This window comes from Anser anser (genome assembly GCF_964211835.1).
Source record: "Anser anser genome assembly, chromosome: Z".
Classification (NCBI taxonomy): Eukaryota; Metazoa; Chordata; class Aves; order Anseriformes; family Anatidae; genus Anser; species Anser anser.
Window position 1 is genome coordinate 88,038,271 of NC_139723.1, and position 19,451 is coordinate 88,057,721.

A 19,451-nucleotide genomic window follows, 5' to 3' on the forward strand; every position below is an offset into this window, starting at 1 on the left:
ATATATTCACTGCAGTTGAGGAAGTGACAGTTTCTTACATTTTGTATCCAGTGCTAGTTCAATCTACAGCGACTCATACACAAGTGTTTCTGGTACAGATCCACACATCTGTCTCCCAGAAAAAGAAATGAGGCTACATAAGGAGCCTTAAAAAAAAAAAAAAAAAAAGAACTAGCAGGATTGCTAGAATAAGCAGCAGTTCACATCAAGCTGCACTTAGAAGGAAAGCAAATACAGTATTCAGAGCAAGTCAGAGGTCTTTATGCCTACTGCAAGCACAAATGAGAGTTACCTTAGAAAATCCAGAGCACTTTAAATCTTAACAATATCTAGCAACAACATCAGCATGAGTGACAAACAATATCTAGCAACAACATCAGCATGAGTGACATTTAACAGAGAAAACTAAGACTCATTTGGCTGTCACAGAAACTTCAAATTATTCTGCTAAAGTAACTGTCGTCATGTTTTCATGTCGGATGCTCGGTAAGAAAAAAATGCCTTTTTTTTTTTTTTCCTTCTAAGGCCAGTGCATATACGCACACATATATCCATACCACCTCTTATCTGTGCCATAGGCATCTGTTTAAATATCTTTGTTTGAGCCAATCTGTCCATACAGTGAAGGACAGGAGTCCAATGACCAGTCAGTCAGCCCACCTGGTCATCCGCTGAGTAGCTTGTTTGTCCTGGTTACTGATTTCTATTGGTGAGGCTAAAAACACCCAAGAACCTCAAACCGGGAATCAGTAAAATCCTGTTGCATCCTGCAATGATATCCTAGAATCTACTGAAAGCTTCCTGTGTACCTTTGAGGAACTCCAGAGACTGAACTGACAACAACTGTCTCCACTCCCCATTTTGTTTCCTCTCCGATAGGTTGACATTTTGTTATATGAAGACTTTCCCCTTCGTCTCATGTCAGCCTCAGTTTTCTAAAAGTTTGTTAAACGTCTTGCAAATCAAAAAAAAAAAAAATGTATCAAGCAAGTTTCCCTTCCGTATGTGCCAGGGCATCCTTTAGATTTGAGTTGCATGGTTTTTTTCTTTACAAGAGCAGAAAGCATTCCAACTCCTTCCCAGCATCAGTTTATCCCTCACCGCCAAACTTCTGCAATTTATTATACTGTCAGACATCTCAGACTAGGTACACACGTTCCTAAAAGCAAAGTGGATCGCCTTCCCCCCGCTGTTACAGTTTTAGATTGACTAGAAACAAGTAAGTAATCAGCACGATCAATGAAATCCAAAATCACAGCTCTGATTTTTCCACTAAAAGATCCTCAGGAACCCCACCAGCTTTGTTGGGATAATCATGAAATCAGGTGCTGCTTGGCATGTGCAAGAATACAATACCCAGAAAATGGATTCTTAATATGCTGGCGTTTCTTACACACTTAACATACCTGGACAAGGGCAATCTCTCAGCAGAAGTTCAAGCAGACACGGGGCTACCTTGACTTCCATGTGTATCATCCCACTTCGAGGTTTCAGCTTATTACAGCAACTGAGGTGGGGACAGCAAGTACTAAGCAGCTGTTATGGCTAAAGAAACACTCTTGCCTATAAGTATATTGCTCAGAAACCATTTCAATGCAATTTACATCTCTTTTGTGTTCCCAAAAGCTATTAATAAACAACAACACCACCAAAAAAAAAAGTTTAGCTCAATAATCAGCAAGTCAGGCACCAAGACTCATAGATTTGAAGTAGATCAAGTGAAAGATGAGAATATTTTATCTCCAAGTATTCTGAGCATTCATAAAGCATACAATGGTGTTTATGTAACAAAAGAGAAGAATCAGGTTATTAGGTTGTGAAAGAAAGAATCAGCAAATCTATGTTTCTCTGATAATCTTTTGCTCTAACCTGAGTTAGGGCACCATCACCCAAGTGATGATTTCTCCAGAGCTATAGCTAGCAAGATTATAAATAAAAAATAAATAAACCAACGCCCACCCTCAAGTCTTGAAATCTGAATTGTCACATCACTGGTTTTAATAGGCCAACCAAATGAACTTGTTATAAGGGTTATGTATGAAACACATGGAAAAATTTGTTCTTAAAAATAGCTGAAATAAAGAAACAGAAATACCAATTTTCATTAAAAACTAAGGACATAATCCAATACTCATCCTTTCCAATTAGCGTTCTATCAATAGGTGCTGGACTAGAGAACTCAAACAAAACATAGCACCTTTCACTGGTCTGTGCTCAATATTCTCTGTTCCCCTCGTGTTCACAACCATATCCGAAAGCTGGACTTAAACAAAAACACACCTTCATGCCAATGAAATAAAAACAAAAGCATAGTACTTCTAAATAACACTTGAAAAGCAACATTTTTCATTTTAATTCAAATCACAACGTTCATGTCAGCTTTCAAGAATTAAATAAAAATGCAGTTAGAAATGAAGTGGAAACTTGTTTAGGTTTGAAATTTCCACTTGAGCCAAAGTATTTTGCCAAATGATGTGCTTCAGGAAAAACTGTATTTGAAAAAACCTCTCTGTGTGGGATTGAGGTGCTTCAGGCAGTTCCCAGGAACCTGTGGACACCAATAGATACTGTAACCACATGCTCCTTCTAACAGAGAGAGTCTCTCACCTTCACACTTCCCAGTAAAATCCTTTAAACCATAAAATAACTGTCTGTTGTGGCAGAAAATTGTGGCAGAACAGGTGTCCCATCCCTGGAACTGTTCAGACAGGCTTCGAGCCACCTGGTCTGGTGGGAAGCATCCCTGCCCTCCTCTTCTTGAAGGTCCCTTCCAGCCCAAACCTGTGATTCTATGCAGCGGGTGAAATTCTGGCCCCACGGCAGCCAGCAGGAACTCTGCCAGAAGCGCTACCCCAGGGCTTTCCCCCGAACGTTCACCAGTGCCTGTCACAACCGAGGCCACGTCGACTGCCTGCAGCTCCCCGCACAGGTCCCCGATCCAGCAGCATGAGCTGCCCCAAAAACAAGCAAACAAAAAAGCCACCACCAACAACCACACACAGAGAGAAGGAAAAAAGAAAAAAACAAAACACTAAAACCCCACAACATACTAGGGCAGATTAGCTACTAGCAAATTTAAAGAATGAAGCTCCCACTGTTTCCTTGTGCTCCCTCATCAAGTTCTTGTTTGTCTTTTACTGGAACTATAAAATCCATATGGAAGAAACTCTCATTTTCACTGTTCCATGCAGCGCTTCAGATGTTGTTTCCATTCAATCAGCAAGCAGCAGAATCATAGCATGGCCTGGGTTGAAAAGGACCTTAAAGATCACCTAGTTTCAACCCCCCTGCTCTGGGCAGGGTTGCCAACCACTAGAGCAGGCTGCCCAGAGCCCCATCCAGCCTGGCCTTGAATGCCTCCAGGGATGGGGCATCCAAACCTCCCTGGGCAGCCTGTTCCAGTGCCTCACCACCCTCCGAGTGAGAACGCATCGGCCAGTGCTGCCGGCCCCAAAGCGATAGGCCTGTGGAAGAGCACGCGCACGTGCTGCTCACCCAGCCCCTTCAGCCACCGGCCGTGACTTCCTGCAGACTTCCAGAAGAGAGCTCTCTGCACCTGCCCCACTCCGTAGGAAGCTCCCCTGATTTCAGTAGGTTGCTGTTCCAACAACGCAGCACCTCTGAAATGTTTTGGCATACAAACATTTGAAAGAAAAAACTTATATTCTGTGTGTAGGTCCAAAAACAGGCAGCTGTGTCACAGATTTCCCGTGGGAAGCTTCAGGCCAAAGAGCAGCTGTTTCAGCTGCTGTTACCTTGCTCGGTACCTGGAACTTGCACAGCTGATCCACCAGATCGCATCTGGTCAAGCTGAGTTGTGCAGTCTCTACCTGGGGAGGATTTCAAGACCCAACTGGACAAAGCCCTGACCAGCTTAGTCTGACCCTACAGCTAACCCTGCTTTGAGCAGGAGGTTACCAAAGACCTCCTGTCATCCCTCGCTACCTGAATTAAACCAAGATCTTAGGATCTTACTGTTGCAGCTACTCTTCAGTAGTCTTATAAGCTGATAGGGCAAGGTTATTTTCTCATTGCTTCTTTAGGAAGAAATCGGACACAGTTAGAAGACAGATAACTAATCCTGCTCAGATTTTTCAGTGCAGTTCTGGACACAGCTTGTATTCTCGAGATCACATTAACACACAATCCATCCCATTTTTTCCCTTACTTTCACTTAATATATATTATAATACACAATCAACGTAGCTTGCGCACACACCTTTTACTTGTGTCTGGCTGAGTTACTCACCAATCCTAAATTAAAATGGAACTTTATGTTCCACCAGCATTTAGGAGTTGTGAAACAAACTGAATCTTGCTACATATATCACTTAGTTTCACGATTCGCCCCAGTTCGTTTGTTCATTTACCTGAAGTTAAAACAGGGCTCTGACTTACTGCTTACAGAGGGCTGATAAGAATGATTAATATTTAACGTTCTCAAGTTCATGTACGTGAAATGGCTCAAATAAGCTATCAATAAGAATATCGTAGCTTAATTCACCAGTGACACTGGAAACGCATGCACATTTTCCCCACCAGAAGGCATATTTCACGACATTAAAATACATGTTTCTCCCTGCATCAGTGACCGTGTCTTAGTAAAGCATACCTCAATTTAGCATGCTGTCAGTCTGCCGAGAGAGTCGGAGCACTGCAGTTACAAGCTCTTTCACTCCAGGAACAGCACTGTGCTCACAAAACTGAGCAGCCTAACAGCTGTAACAGGAGAGCACACTCCTAGCGACTGAAACTACTCGCAGGTGTTGAAGCTGCAATAATTTTTCTAGCAAACAGACATTGCCAAATGCCACCATGAAAAATTAAGTCCTATCACAAGCGTAAACAGCAGACCAGAGCTGACAAGTCCTGGAGAAATAATACCCACAGTAACGATCAAATCAAAGAGAAGACTTGCTCTTGATACATTTCAGACTGAGTAATCTTTAACAAACTCCACAGAAAGGGTCTATTCTGACCCCAGAGCAGCACATAGAGCCTGTCGTTTTGGCAGAGTGGATACAAATGCCACCTTTGTACACTGCCATACTCAGCACGCAGTTTCAAAGATAGCTGCAGTAGGATATGGTTTGAAAGTAAGCTGGAAAAACATCAGCTAAAGTCAGGAGAAAATAACCCACTCTCCACTGGGGATAAAGACTAAGCTTTGCATATGTGGTGGGTTTTTTTGTTTTGTTTTGTTTTCTTCCAGTCATAATAAATTTCCTCAGAAGAAAAACAGGTTTTGAAGAGTATTCTAGGAACACCAGGTGAGTTGCAATTTCATTTCATACAGAATTCATCCTGCAAATAAAAAGTTAAGAATATATTCTGCTTACAGGTTAAAAAAAATTATATATATACACTATATATATATATATATAATTTCTGAATCCCTGAATAAGCCAAGAAAGGAAAGTGTTGAAATGACTACAAATTGCATAGTTTAAGACCCTTCACTTCAGCAAGAAAATAACTAATTTTTACTTGGTCTTTATATAAACTCAAGCCTATCTTCTACATAGGAAAAGAGTTTAATCTACTTATATTACCGAAACAGCAATTGAACATGTTGAATTGATTTCCAATACAACAGAAAAACAACGAACGTGGAAAGTGATGTTTTATTTTATTGCCAGTAGAAACTTTAAGCTTTTAAAAATAAAGGCCAGAAAATTCAAACTTCTTCAGCTCCAGACAACTCCTCTGAGACTAAACATATATTTCAATAAGTTTGCATGACTTAAAAAAAATTGTAGCTTAGATATGTGTGTTTTTTTCTGAGAAACAACAAGTTATCAGTGATTCTCCAAAAGGGGAATGTCATATTGCATTATGGGGGCTATGAAGTATAGTCCCTATATGCAATATTACAGGCTAATCCTGTTTCAAAAAAAATTACTGAAACATCTCAGTTGCATTTCCAAATAAAAATATTTTTGTTTCAAGATATAAATATTTCAACTAGCCATCTGTTGCAAACTGAACTTGAAATTTTCCTCCCCACTCCCCCACATTGGGGTTTTAGGAACTAATTTGCTGGTCAAATTCATTTCCTTTTCTAACAGTAATACCAAAGCAATGAAATAGTAAGGAGAGAAGCACAGAAAAAATGAAGATGTTTCAAATTCATTTGCCTTTTAAATGCATTCTGAGCACAATGCTGTATAACTCTTCCCATTTTACACTGAGTTCTTCCTCTCAAAAACAAGCCTACATTTGCACACAGGCCAACAGAGTATATGAATATACACAAGGAAGGACCACAATACTGTATGTTTCCTTTTTCAAGGCAAACATTTCCTGGCAAGGTACAGGATAGGATGTTCTCAAACACCATCAAAAGCATGCCTGTTAACGTTCAATATTAAAAAACAACTTTTAAAAAGGTTGTTTCTTAGACTCCAAAGTTATGGTATGCTACACCAGATTTCTGTAAGATACCAAAACGCATTTACGTGTGCTACCATCTGTTGCAGGGTAACAAGCCCCTGAGGCGAACATTATTTAAGCATGGTCTATGGGGTAGGAAAGAGTCATCATTTCTTGGGAACCTGATACCGGTGGAATCTGCCCTTGCTAAACCTGGGACAGATCAGTTTCCCCTAAGAAAGTTTTCCAGCATTTCATTCATATATGTCTTTGGAAATGATGTAGCTTCACTTTTGGAATTCAAGCACTTTACCCAACACATTGCTGCGACATGAATACCTAAGCCTCATTGATCAACATTGATTTTGGAATTACACCTCAGACAAGTGTTTTTGGGAACTCTGTGCCACACTGCTCAGTTAGTAGACTGCAAATGCAGAGATTTCCAGGAGCCGATATGAAAAAGTTTGTGTTACTCTGTCCTGAACAGTCTTGCCCAGAAAACCTTCCTCCAATACACAACACAGAAACCGCACATGCGGCATAGACCCAGGTTATCACACCTACCCAGGCCATCTGAACATAAGATCACCTCTCATTCTGTTAACCACAAACCTCCTTATTTTTCCACCCTCAGAAATTTTAGGTCAATTCCCAGGCATAGAGACTGGGGGAGGCAGGGCAGACATAAGTTTACTGGTGATTTACTTCAAATCCAGCTGATTTTCTACCATCTACAGATACGCATTCCATTAAAAAAAAAAAAAAGTAAAATCTGATATATGCCAAGGGAACAATAACTCCTGCAGTTTTAATTGCTGAATATTAACACCTCAGAGTGACCACATTACACCCACAGGTGTAAGACCAAAACTTTCCTGCTTTAATTGTCATTAATTGTCAATTGGAAACTTACTCCAGCCAAGTCAGTCCAGATGAGCAGTTGCAATAATTCTAGTGCCATTACTATCCAGTAAATTTAATACCCAGTGCATAGGTAAGCTTCTACAATTTAACAGAGACTGTTCTGAAGACCTATCCGCTTTGAATCCAAGGATTCAAAAGTCTCTAGAACGGTTCCCGAGCCACCATCGCACCCGCTTTTACTGAAGAATTACTCATCTTCTCTTTGTCTCAACAATAGTATAACTCCTAAAGCCTGCTTCTGCAGCCAGAACATTAACAATTCCTCTTCCAATGTTTTTGTTAATTGATGTTGCAGTTCTCAAAGTTGCCCAGAATTGCTAACACTTCATTAAAATTTGAGCTCAAGATCCATGTTTTACTCACCTGTTGTTTCTATGTGCAAAGTTATCCGCAACACGCAAACTGCATAGATCTCACTGGCCAAGTTAAAGGACGCCATTCAGGCTTCAAACTGAAAACCAGCTTCTGCTTCCTGAAACAATATCCCTTCCATAGCATTCTCCAGTTACCAATATATCAATATTTTCTGTTTGAAAGAGAGAAAGATCTCTTTTCACAGAAGCAGCTGCTTTTTCTCCCTGCTTTAGTCCTTGTTCTCTTTTCCCTGTAGAAATGTCCTTCAACACATAAAGAGAAATTATGATGCCTGACTCTAGCCACCTGCATTAATCTGAGCAAATAGGGACAGCTGTGCTCAAGATGCCTATACCCTTCCCCTACACACACTCTTTGTTGACAGAAACATGACTACTCAGACAGACTAGAAAAAGAAACAGCAGATTCTTTTTCTGTGGCCTTGAAATCAAGGTTTTGTGACAAGTATCTCAGTTCAGCAGAGCTATGGCATCCAGGACTAGAACAGCCACATGAAATTCAACTTCGTGCTGCTTAGGACAGTGAGTTAGTCAACTCAGGAACACTACTACCTGAGAAGACTAAACGTGAGATCTATGTAAAGATTACATTTGGCAAGTGAAACGTCTACAATGTCATATGAGATAACAACTAACATTTTTTGATTTTGTCCCCGCTTTTTGTCTCCAAAACACTGATATTACGGCCACATTATTGTTGCTTCTTATAACAGATGTAGAGGAATAACGAAGAGGGGAAAAAGCCCTGCTAAGCTCCATTTAAGTACCCTTAACTTAGCTACTTCTTGGCTCAATGCACTCCTGGTATATAGGTCAATTCTAGGGAGTTCTTTTTCCAGTCACAATTTGTCCAGAACAAGTTCAAACTGGTAGCAGAAGGATGGATTAAATTTTCAACACAGAATTATGAAAACAGTGTCATGATTTTTCAACCAATTTCTGAGTCTACAATTTTATCAAAAGACAAAAATAATAAAAAGCATGCCAAAGCCTATGCTGAGCTGTACTACCTGAAATGCTTCACCTGAAGTACAGTGGGAGACAGAGGCAAAGCACATTGTGACTACCCATATCCAGAATTAACTCCACCACACACAGAAAAGTTAAAGCAATGATTAATCAGAACCGATTATAGCAAGCAAAAGGTGCCAGGCACCCTTTCCAGCCTACTCCTACTCTCTACAACATTTTCATTACCTGCTCTGGTGCAGACAACCGTAGCTGAATTCACCCGTGGGTTGCTTTTCCCTCCCATGGGTGGTCAGACCTATCCTTCCAGAAAGGGACATTCTGGGTTCAGCTGGCCGGGCCGGCAGGCCACAGCCCCACGAGGCTACAGACCTCTGCCTCGCAGGCCACCGACACTCACCATGTCCTCTGCAAGCAGGTCCAAGCAGGCCAAAGACAGCTGCAGTGAGATGGCTCCGAAGGGAGCAGAAAACATAGGGAGAAAACGTGCATCTCCTCCCTGCAGACCGCAGCCGCTGACCTCCCTCCAGCCGCAGGCCCTGTGGCGGGAGGGCGCCTTCCGGAAGGTTCTGCTGCCTCCGAGGGTCCCACCCACGCTATTTTCCCTCTCAGGCGTGAGAGTGGGGGGTAAAGCCTGCAGGTAAAATTCTGAATCATTTCTCTGCTGGGTGTAAAAGTATCACACAGATACACTGACACTGAACACACATGAGCAAAAGTTAGTAAGATGTTAAGGCCTTTTCCTCTGTGGAACAAGTGCTAACTTGTTTTGTTTTGTTTTCTTCTCTTTTCTGAGGTAGGTGGCATTGGCCACTACTGAGCAAAGATTTGACTTATCATGGCAAATTCTGAAGATAATAACACTACTGGGGTTCAGACTCCAAAATGATTTAGAGCTCTAGTCTTGAAATGATTAGCCCATGCCTACTGTTCAAAGATCACGCTTTCTGCACCCCATGTGTGTAACACGTCAGTATCTACCACAGTACGGGAAGAGTTGAAATTGTGGCAAGAGAGAAGTGTTGGTACAAATCTCTCTGATCACAGAGCCACTTGTTCTACTAAGTTTTATGTGTTTAATAACTGGCAGACCAAAATAAATCATACAGCAGCATAGTGAACTGATACTCACTGACTCAAATTCAGAGTAACAGTTTGAACAATGTAGGGGCATGGCAATTGTAGAGCCATTACCACTCAGTGCTTACAGCTGGCTGTATGTAGAGGGGGAGGTCTACAGACCTCCTGGTAGCATCTAGGAAGGAAGAGAGGTTACAAAAAACTTATCTCACATTCTTTGTAAACATCCATTACTAAATAATTTGATCTGCTGTGATTCATGATTTATAGGGCTAATGCTTTGCCTGAAATGCGTAGGTTGCAGAAGTGGTTGGCAGGAAAAATGAAGTTCTGTGTCTCTGATAATATCTGATTGTCTGATTGGTAATTAATTGATTGGTAATCAATTTCTCAAACTAGTGGAAGCAGTATCGCTGACCTCAGCAAAAGACTTAAAGCTAAGGAGAAAGTAACAATGTTTTCTGAGGGAGTAGTCTTCTTGGTGGGTGAGGAGTTGCCCCTAGGGTTAGGTAAATGAACACAGGTTTCCTGTGTTATCCATCTGCTTACAACAAATTACTTAAATTCTATCCACAGCTGTTTTGCTGGGGGAACACATAAATTTCATGGATGGCACATTGTTAGTTGGACTTTGTACCATTTTATTTAATCTGAAGATAATCCTCAACCTGAATTCTTTGTGTCTGATCTGTCAGATGGCGAACTGTTGTGAGGAATGCCAGGATGATCTAGAACTGATGTAATGAGTTTGATGATTGGGAAACTCAAATCAATTTCGTTTACTGAGCCCCAGAAGTAATCAGGAGAGATCATGTTTTCCAGGTTAAATACCTTTGCTCTACTTCATAATGCTTTAAGTTAATCTTTCCCTATCTAGTAGTCAGAATGACCAGCATAGGTAATCTTTAACCCCTAGCCGTTGACTAACAAGGGTCACAAAATTTTCACTGCTGTGATCTAAGTTGTCCTAGTGCTATATACACCTTACCTTTGCCTATTATATTGTAGTATTAGTGCCAGGAAAATGTGCTTCCTTTAATATTCATGAAGGTTGTTGCCTCTGGAATATTGTAGGAATTTGTAATAAAAAGACAAACAAATACTAATTTTGCCCACTTCCAGCCCAGTAATTCCTGTAGCAATTTCCTCTCACAAATGTAATTGTCATACCCTAAACTGACAAAAATCAGCATAGCTTTACAGAAATTACTATGTCATAGCAAAGGGACAAATTCATATACATCATTAGATACGTGTCAGTTTTTTCCATAAAATGTGGCCTAAAACTTTGACCAAGATTAGTCTGAAAGCCCACAGCTGGGGGATTGTAAAATTTTCCATAGATAAAACAGCCAACCCCAGATCAGTTTAATTCTAAAAGCATTCACTGTAAGCTCATTAAAGATAGAGGCTGAGTAAAGCCATAAAGGTATAGCTCAAGTTCTCATATGTGAATGGCCATTAGTACAACAGTTAAGTTCTGAGGCTGGTAATCTAAGTAAACGAAGTAAAAGAAAGTGTTTAAATGTCTATTTCACAGGACTGCAGGATGGGAGTCTCCTTGGACTGGTGCCTCAGTAATTTCCCTTTAAATCTCTACATCTTACAGAATCACATTTTTCAGACCAGAATCTCAACTGAGGGTCCAGTTGCCCATCTCCTTCATCCCATTGTGAAAAACTTCCCAGAATGGAAAGTCCTGTTTTTACTTCTGTGGTAAATTATCATTCCCACAATTTTGCAGTTGTTCATTCATTCTTTCCACACAGAAAATGCTTCATTCCTCAGATATCTATTTCACACTTTATATCCTCCATGTTACATATAAGAAAAATGATAGGAAAGAACTCTTCCATGGGCCAAATTTCAGTGTTTGTACACCTTAGTTAACAGGAGCAGTGCACATAAAATGGAGTCAGACAATCACAGAATTCTTTAGGTTGGAAAGGACCTTTGGAGGTCACAGGGAGCACTCCTCTGCTCTGAGCAGTGCCAACTTCAAAGTTAGTTAGAACTTCAAAGTTAGATAATTTTGCTTGGGGTCATACGTACGTTTTTTCAAGAGAAGAATTTGCCTCTTGGATGAATGTGCAGTGGGTATTGCATTATTTGTCCTTGTGTCACCTGTACTGACATTTAAACAAACCAGTTCTTTTTTTTTCTTTTTTTTCCAGAATTTCCAAATAATTTGGCATTTAATTTCACAGAATTGGACCAAAACCAGTCTGCAACAGTAATGAATGTTGCAATGCTGTTTCAGACTCTCACCTGTGGCTTCACATGTATTTCATTTACAACTGCAGATTGCCATTTTGAAGAAAAGAGCTTTTATTCAGAAACATATCCCCCAAAACACTGAGTAAGTGGTGTTTCTTTTGTGCACAGAAACGTAGCGCATTTTAGTTTTTCTCCATTATTTTTGAAGATCAGGATGATTTTTTTTATTTTTGAGATGCTTTGTCCTCTTTTTATTAATAAGTTTATTGCCAGATACCTGCTGTAGATGTACCTCCATATTTTCAGAACAGCACGTGTTGTTTGCACCCAGAACTCTGGTATAATTGTACAGGTAATTTTTCAGTAAGTTTTTTCCCTAGACTTGTTCTAGTACTATAAGCAGACTATGACCTACTACTAATGCTGCTGCTTCTACTATTAATTCCATCTTCTTTATGCTGTGTGCACGTACATGTCCCAGCTGAGACACTTCTCACTGAAAACAAGCACTATCAGCACCAAATGAAAAGCAGTCCCTGCATCACCACGTTTCCTGAACAGGCCAAAGGCAGAAGGTAACACAAAGGCTGAGAGTACCATCAAAAAGCTCTAATCACAGGGACTTCAAGTTCATGTCTTTTTAAGGATAAAAAATGAGATGATATCAGTGCATGCAAGTAGCTGCACAGCCAGCTGAGCTTGGCAGGTAGCCATGGTTTTCCTTTCTCATAGAACACCTGAAGTTAAGCAGCACAGACTACAGGTGCTTTTAACCTACAAGTAAGTGACTAGGATTGTGTTCTTACAAAATTCTTAATTTCAGTAACTTTCTTCAATACTCTATCATACAGCACAGAGTATTAAAGCCAACACTCAGGCATGTGCCTTTTTCCTTTCCTGTCTCATTTCATTCTCCACTTCCCTACTAAATGGCACCTGTTAGCATTAATCATTTGTGCTTTGTGTTAATTAAAATCTTTAACAAAACTGGAAATGGCACAGTGACGTTGCTTTTACAACTATGTTTAGAAAAATGTGTCATTATATCCCTAATAATGATTCTGCAGTTTTTCAAAAGGCAAAAAAAAACCTATTATTGCACTATAAATGCAGTGATATGACTGCTCTAAATATAGCTCCTTTATTGCACAAAAAGCACAGTTACGCACCTTTCTCTTTTATTCATGTCTGCTGCCATTATTATGTTATTAGTGTATCTGAGACTGGAACTACACTATGATTAGGCAGCATTTTTGCCATTAGTGTTCAGATAGGCTTAACTGAAGTCAGACTTTTCCCCAATCTCATAGGTGAGTTGGAAAATGACACTAATTAAAAATGTAATGGACTCTTGCAGAGTTACGAAAATTCCTGCACAAAAAGGCAGTAAATCAAAATAAATAAATAAATAGATTGGTAAGGTCCAGCAGTGAATGTTAAGATTAGAGCTGTGATCTAAAGAACTGATGAATTCACTCTTGCTACAAGTAAGCCATTAATATGAAAACCTAGTAAACACTTCATCTTGGGGTTAAGCAGAATAGGCAGCTGAAAAAAAAAATGTATTTTTCCCTACCCACATATGTCATCTCTGAAGGGAGAGAAAATGGAGCTGTCAAGGATTTTTTTCCCCTGTTCTTCAATCTGTTTGACTGAAGGTGACTCTGGCTCTGTGCAGTGAGGGCCATCTCCCACCCCCAGATCAATATTTTAATATGTCTTATCAGAAAGAGAATGAATTGTTTACTTTAAAACCTCAGGATCCCATAAAGGGCAAGGCAAAGGTGACCACTGGAAACAGAGGCTTTCAACAGCTGACCACTGCTGTGACTCGTAAAAGAAAACCAAGATCTCCAACGGTCCGAATACAGTGATAGTCATCAAAATGTCATACAACAGAATTTCAGTTCTGACACATCCTAACGACACACCATGGGATCATTTGCTAGTCGTGTGAGATGGTAAGTGCTTTCCTGTGCTTGCTTCACATAAAGAAAAGGAAATGCTAACATGTACTAACAAAAATTAAATAGCATAAATGAGTTTTGAATAATAAGCACTTCGGCATATCAAAATGTCTGCAAATGCCCGTGGCTTGTGTAACTTAACAGGATTTAATGTCTTGTACATAGTGATCTCAGCCTGCACTTCCTATTAAAGAGATTAGGTAGCTTTAGGAAAAAATAAAGTTGGTTGTAAGCATGCCTAGGCTTCACCAGGGTTACAGGAATGCTTCCAAGTCTGAATATATAAAAAGGACAATTTTTGTGATCCATATTCAGATACTTCTCGAAAAATTCTTTTGTTCTTCACCATGATCTTCTCAACTGGAACATTCTAGTAATATTCTTTATATGAACAATTAGTAGAAGAAAAGCAAAAAGTAGATTTTTCTTTTTCTGTGCTGATTATTTTCTGTTTCCTCCCTGTACTAATCTGTTGTTTTGAGTTGCAGTACTAAAAGCTGGTGGCCATTTCTTTCTTTCATTACCTTTTGTTCATGGAAATACTCCTGTTGAATTGCTGGCAGCTTCCATGTAGTTGTGGAACTATAAAACTGCCTGCTTGTAATTGTCTGGCTATCTACTGACATAAACATTTCACAAGAAAGCATAAAGGCACATCTGCCAGTGCCCTGCTGCAGCTCTTGACACTGTATATGCCAGTGACCGTCCAACTTTACCTTAGCGAACTTAGAGTAGGATCTTGGTTAACCTTTCTTCTCTCATGCAGATATAATGCTAAGTAAAATGTGTATGGGGAAAGGTAAAGGGGGAAACCACTAATATCATGATGAGTTATAAAGCAATGTATAGTACTTGTGTCTATTTGGCATTGATTTCTAATTATCACCAGCTAAAGCATAGACACATTTATTAAAAATAGTCTCTGGACCTCAGCAAGCCACATCCTGACTAGACATAATGTGTTCTGGATGTGACTGTGTGTCCTGTCATTAATTCAAAAAACTCACTGCCATTTTGATGCACAGGATGTGCTGCATACCCTTTCCTTCTTTTGGAGGTGACTCCTTCATAGCTGTGATTTCACAGTGGCCTGACCTGTCTGTGGATCTGCAAATCTGCCCAACCACTCTGCGTATGCATTTCCCCACAGCACATGCAGACTCAAAACACAAAGTCAGTCAAAGATATAAAGCATTTGGAAAAGTTTCAGCCCTGCCCAAGCATTTATAGGCTTGCTTCTTTGACAAAGGTGGGAATGACAGAGCATTTGTAATATCATGTTCAAAACACAAAACAATCTGACATGGTAAGCAGCTAGTGACAGTTCATTTCTCTGCTATTTACCAGCCAAGGGCCACTCAGAACTCAGCTCAGGCTGCCAAGTCACACTTACTCTGAGGTTTGATTACATGTACTTGTAAATCAGTAGTTTTACTGGTTCAGAGCTCCAATGAGTCTGCACCAACTGATCAATACAAGTTGAACTACATGACATTTACAAAAAAGTTTCCATAAAAGAGATAAACTTGCACCAAAAGGTAGGGATTGCAAAAAGTACTTTTGTTACACTGTGCAAAGTATTCTGGTGGTTCAGTTTTATTCAATATATGTAGGCAGTCAGCTAGTTTGTGAGTTAGTGTCTCCCCTCTGCTGACACTGTAACTTTAGATTGCTGTGGACTACAGTGAGCTGGATTTCCCTACCTGATGATCTACGTATAAAAATCAATATTTGGAAGCCCTAGGCCCTTATCCTTAAACATTTTCTGTTGCAGTTCATTCCACCTTCTCAAGCCAGGGCTGCTGTTTCTGCAGTAGCCCTCAATCTGTGTGTCACCTGGAGAGCAGATTTCTGTGCTGGAGCTTTTCCTGCAGAGAGCCATGTCCTACTCCCTCTACCTCCAGTGCTTCAGCTGACCTAGTGGCAGTTGCCCATACACAGTCTCTTATTTTGGGGCACACAGACCTCTGCTTCTCACAAATTGCAGCACGCCCTGATTCAAGCTAGGGAATGCCTCTCCTTAAAGCTGATACTTAAAGTAATGACCACTTGGTCTGAACAAGTACAGAACTGTGATTTCCCTCCACAGCTGTACCACACTCAGCTGATATGCCTCAGTTCTGTCAAACATTTATATTTTACAAACAGCTGATGATAGAGATTTATGCCTCTCCCTTTCGTTTCTCAGCTGGAATGTACGATGGGACTGCTGACAGCAGACTGGGAATAAAGCAGAGGTGCTAAGGCTGTTACTGTGTGAGAATGACACATCATCAGGGGAGTGAATTAGGACAGATTAAAAAAAATGAGATTGACAGAAAGGCTAAACCCATGGGAGGAGTTCTGAGGATCTGAGAAGTCTACCTATTGAATGATGCTTAACATTTTCTATTGATAAAATGCTATCAGATCCAGAAGACTATAAGAAGGTGTAGCTTTCTTATATATGGGCAGCAAATACTCCCAAATACATAAAATACATAAAAATGTGAATGCATTTAATTAAGCATAAAAAATTAGATGGATGTTTTAAAAGCATTATACTAATATGTTCTGTTCTCTTCTCCCAGCACAAAAAGACAACTCCTTCCCCTCTCAGGAACATGTCAGAAGGGTGCTTCTAACCAGTCCATACAGCATTCTTTTCTGAGTTAGAAAGTTCAAGCTTTCTGTAGCCACAAGAAACCACTGCTGAACTAAGCACATATGAAATCTTACCAAATTCTTGAAAAACTGAAAATTAATATTTAATGTACTCTGCTCTCCCTGAAAGATTTTTTTTTAATACAATTCTAGAGGAATACAGGACTTACACTCTGTAGTTCTCCTTTTTCTTTAAGTTAGTAGGCTTCATTACTGTTATCAATTAGTAATTTATTTTGTTATTGCTATTAACGAACGTTCACTAGCTGGCTTGCATTTTCACAAAGCTACCTTCTATCTGCACAGGATACCTAAGCTCTGGTTTCTAATTCTAATGTCCTCCCTTCTCTGGGTTCCTTCTTCTCTATTTTCTCTGCTGCTTTGCAGTATTCAGATGTGATCATAACATCCAACTGAATACCCATGGTTTAAGAAATCACTGTGCATAAGGTGATACTCAGTAACTTTTTGAATGCTCTTAGACCACTCCTCACGAATAGAATCTTTTACAGTTTTGTTTTCTTTTTTTTTTTTTAATACTTACTGAGGATGTGCAGAAAAGTTACTAGACTTGCAGGTTAAACACAGAAATGTACTCTGTCTTGTCAAACAACAAACACAACCGTGAAGAAGAAACAATAATCGTGTACCTTAGTTACACCGCTTAATTCACTGTTGGATGTGAAGTGTCACAGAAGAACTTGCACTGAATGAAACAGTTGGAGGAGAAGACCAACTTGCTGTCTAAGTAAGCTGGTTCTAAAACGCTATCATAAAGTATATGGAAAACAAATATAGTCTTTAGCATCATGACTGTGATCTAACATATATCTATAGAAGTCAGGCACTTATTCTGAGTTATCTCCATCAATAAGAGAAAGGTGAAAGTCCTTGCAGAGAATGCTTCATCCCTCTCTCCATAAATTTGTCTCTTAGGACAGCGCTGCTGACTTTCTAAAAGTGCCTGTCCATTTCCTTTGCCTATAAAGGCACATTCAAAGCTACTTAGCTTTCAGATGTCCACAGCTAGCTGAGACAAAAATGCTGAATCCTATCTCCCGCTTCCTTGGTGAGAACCCTGATGTGCCACACATTAGGTATGCATACTGATGGTCTTTTCTCTGTGTTTTGCAGATCTTTGAAGTCTCCATGCTGAAGTCTGCATGTGTGCATATTACTTCTTCCATGAACTAACTATCTACTAGGAGAGCTGTGGAGTGTGACAATGGTGTTTGTGTCCAATCTATCAAACGCCATTATCACACTAAATAGCTACTGGTAGATCGGACATCAATTCAGAAAAGTATATGAACTGTAGCAATACATTCTACTGTGCTGTGGAATAAATAAGCTTTCTACTTGCCAGGATGACTCCTTTTACAAGTAAACCCACAATAATACATGGGAAATACGTAACTCTATGTGCATTTCCAGATTTGCACTGTAAAACGCACAAGAATCATCTGAATCACAGAATCATAGAATTCTGAAGGAATCATAACACCAGTGTTGGGAAAGTGGATTTCATTGCAGTCGATGCAGCTGTAATTACTCTACCTCTGAAAAACAAGGCTGGCTTGGGATTTTCATTTTCCTGTTGGATTGACCATGACAATAGAGTACTGAAGCCAATTACCTGATGTAGTCAAACCCTGGCTCTTATTTTGGCACCCAATTAAAACATACAGGTTTCAAGCATTAATTGGCCGAGATGCTTGTAACACTTTTCAAACAGAACACCTTTCAAAAATTTGATAAAAAGCTATTACATCTAACTGGAAACAACATTTATTCATGTTTCAAATGCTTGCAGCTTTGTTCCCTTCCATATCACAACTGCATGTACAATTTCAGCACTATGCTCAAGTCCACCATTTTATGTTCTGAACCTGCTCTTTTGGGAAGGGACACAATCTCCTCATAGAAGTTCTCCTGAAAACTATTGTGAAGAGTAAGAATCGACTGTGGGAACTTTCAAAGGGATTAATGAAAGCCAGGAACAAACAATGTAACAGGGGGCCTAAATTCCATTGAATAATCCAAGATTTAGGCTCACAGAATATTGTTTTCTGATTTGCAAAGAGAGTGGTAACTGTAATTCAGCATGTTCATGGTTCATCATCATGTTCCAAATTTTGATTGTTAAATAACCAGGCATACATAATGAATAGGAAGCTTCCTATGGCTGTATTTCAGTGATGTGTAGAGTGCTGTTGGAAGATATATTTATCCTTCATATATTATACAGTGTTTCCATTTGCAACCAATTTCATTACAGTTTTTCCCAACAGAACATGCTCAGTAAGTTAATTTTATTCTCTAAACCTCGTTTTCTTCCATGAGTTATTGCTGTGCAACAGTCAGTAGCATATGCATACTGCTGAAAACTATCAGAATAACTACAATATTGTATAGTAAAATTCAGTTCTAGTCCAGATTTTTGTAAAAAGAATTCTCAGCACCTCAAACGATAATAACAACCTCTGGTTTTCACAGAGGAACAAAGAGCAGTTTTCCTACCCCTTATATATATCCTAACTGCTCTTTGTATTCTCCCTTTTCTTTTGTTTCCATCTGTTCTGGAAACCTGCAGGTACCTGATAGAGCAATAAAAGATATCTGAATGGAGAGTAATCCTGTGGCCTCCGGACTAACCAGTGCAGGAACACTCTTGCATAAGGAAGAATATAAAGCTTACGGCCTACAGGGAGAAGGAAGATTGTAGGATAAAAATGAAGAAACAAGGGTAATTTAAAAGTCAAGTTTCTTGTGATTTAAATCATAGGAACTAAGAGATGGACAGTATCTCCTGAGCTCTTCCATACAGAGTATTATTTAGTGTTTTGTCCAGTACATTTCTAGGTATTTCAAGGATGTTAATATTTACTTTTTTAAATAAAAA

At 39.6% G+C, this 19,451-nt stretch overlaps 1 protein-coding gene and 1 long non-coding RNA gene across 10 annotated transcripts in view; one reads left to right on the top strand and one right to left on the bottom strand.

Annotated features, from left to right (window-relative positions):
* Positions 1-19,451, bottom strand: part of LOC310889344 (alpha-protein kinase 2-like) — an 89,366-nt gene that overhangs the window by 19,193 nt on the left and 50,722 nt on the right. For 4 of the 8 annotated variants that reach the window (XM_083816677.1, XM_083816676.1, XM_083816678.1 and 1 more), the window contains one exon: positions 9,043-9,276. The exons of the other annotated variants lie outside the window; for them this stretch is intronic. The gene's annotated coding sequence lies outside the window, so the exon portion shown is untranslated. The remainder of the gene's footprint in view (positions 1-9,042; positions 9,277-19,451) is intronic. 8 annotated transcript variants of the gene reach the window in all.
* LOC310889348 lies at positions 4,981-17,912 on the top strand. Of its 2 annotated transcripts, XR_014576531.1 has the most exons (3): positions 4,981-5,270; positions 13,700-13,900; positions 17,684-17,912. It is a non-coding gene; the product is annotated as an uncharacterized lncRNA (long non-coding RNA). The 2 variants fall into 2 exon arrangements; XR_014576532.1 differs by lacking the exon at positions 4,981-5,270 and having other exon boundaries at positions 11,510-13,900.